Here is a 2000-nt window from a genome sequence, read left to right as displayed (position 1 = left end):
TACTTAACCTCAATTATTTGATTGAGCAACATAGGTGGGCTCATGATTTAATTAGGCTAGAGCCAACTCCCATTTTATTTTAATTATTAGCCCCAACTTCTTAGATTATTAGAGAATTAGTCCATTCCTTAGAATAAAATCTTAGCCCATACATTTAATTAAAAGAGGCCCAGAAGAAGAAGAAGCCCAAAAAAAAGGAGAAGAAAAGGCCCAAATACTCCCTCCTCTCAAAAGCTATCGGCCTTTCTCTCTCAAACTCTCATTTTCCCCAAATCAAAACCCTAAATTGGAAGAGAAAATCGGCGGCTCCACTCTCTTCTTCCTCACGTTTCCTCGTCGGACTCCGCCGGAGTATACTCCCTCCTCCCCTGATTCTCTCTCTCCTCTCACCGCTGAAACCATGGAAAGGGTTCTCGGTTTCTCCGTCGTCTCACCGCCCGTCCCTTCACGGCGATTCAGCACCGTCGCGGCGTCTCCGGCTGGGGCAGATGCAGCTCGGTCCACTTTGCAGACCACCGCCGCCGCTGTTGCCCTCGTGGCCTCGCCGTCGCCGGCGGTCTCCGAGGCAGCTCCTCGCCAAATTTCCGCTCTCGGCGAGCACCACTGCCGCCGCTCCTTTCCTCGCGACGGAGAGTCATCGCCGGTTGTTCCCCGGCGTTCAGCAGCGCCGCGGGGTTCAGCCCGCCACTATGGGGTTCTCAGCCTATCGGCGAGCCCTCCGTCGACGTCGCGCCACCGACGGACAACCTCTCTCTAAGCTAAGTTTTCTGTCTTCTATTACTTAGCTTGTTTCGCGGGTTTTATTTGGCAAAGCTATGTAGAATCGATTCATGACTATTGGTGATGTTCAAGCTTTGATCTTGTGAGAGTTCGATTATTGTGTCCATTTAATTGGTTTGTAGCAGAAGCTTTATGTTGTGATTCTTGGCAGAAAAATTAGCTAAACTGGAATGAATCTTTACATAGATATGCTACACTATTCCCTCCTGACTGTAATAGTTTGGCTAAGGCATTGGCTCATAAAGATCATATCTTTGGCTATTGATGTTATTTCTATGACTTCCTAAGTGATCATGCTTCTAGATTCTAAGTTCTGGAAATTACTCTTGTGACTGTTCTATATGATGCAAAGGGTATGGTGGTGTTTACATGGATGAAAAGGAGTGACATGGAGGGTGTTGATGATTTACCTGTTGTGGTGAAAGGGACCAAAAGGAGGGATGGAGTGCTCCTGATCTTAGCTCGCTCACTGCCCTCTTTTCCCAGAATTTCACTCTCTAATTTTCTCAAAGAAATTTGCTGGATTTGTTGTGTGTGTGAAGGAATTCATAGGCGGTGTGGAGGGTCTTTAAATAGACAGAGTGTGTACTCGTGAGACCTTAATTGAAGCTGTTGTATTGCCTTGTTTTCTTCTTGCAGCAAATCTCTCTTTTTTTTATTCCTTGCCACTTTTAGTTAAGAAACTTTGGTTTTATGCCTGCATCCAAGTATTCCCAAATTAATGATCTCTGTTTGGTTTCGTAGTGGTACAAGGTGGAGTTGCAGAGGCCCCTGGAAAAAGGGTGGAAGGCAGACATTGGCTTACCCTTTTGGGTAAGTCTTGGTCCTCTAGCAAAAAAAAAGAGTTGTCTCCTTTCCCACAATTAAAGCTTTCATTAATTTCCTTTGTTCTCTTAGAACTAATATTTGTTTTTACTTTGCAGGAGAATCTGCAAGTCCTCGGCTGTCAAGCTGCTGTCCGAGACGGCTCGCTGCCTCGGGCCTTCGTGCTCGCTGCCTGGCTCGACGGCTGTGCGGATAGGGGCGCGGTGGAGTGCGACGTGGGCTCGGGAGAAGAAGCACAGAGTGCAAGCCATATTAGACTTTATTTCCTTAAGCTTTTGGTCCATTCAAGAGTATATGTAGTAGTGTAGTATCCCGTATTTTCTTCAAAGAAAATTTTTTCCATACGTGAGATGATCGTATAGATTAATTAAATCTCTAGTTCGGCATTAAACATA

General features: G+C 45.8%; 1 long non-coding RNA gene across 1 annotated transcript; it reads left to right on the top strand.

Moving 5' to 3' along the window:
• Positions 1-207: 207 nt before the first annotated feature.
• Positions 208-1949, top strand: LOC125200249. Its single transcript, XR_007172702.1, has 2 exons — positions 208-1593; positions 1704-1949. It is a non-coding gene; the product is annotated as an uncharacterized LOC125200249 (long non-coding RNA).
• The last annotated feature ends 51 nt before the right edge of the window (positions 1950-2000 follow it).

This window comes from Salvia hispanica, unplaced genomic scaffold, assembly GCF_023119035.1.
Source record: "Salvia hispanica cultivar TCC Black 2014 unplaced genomic scaffold, UniMelb_Shisp_WGS_1.0 HiC_scaffold_863, whole genome shotgun sequence".
Taxonomy (NCBI): Eukaryota; Viridiplantae; Streptophyta; class Magnoliopsida; order Lamiales; family Lamiaceae; genus Salvia; species Salvia hispanica.
Note: the sequence above shows the minus strand (reverse complement) of the source record. Positions and strands in the feature narration are given on the sequence as shown.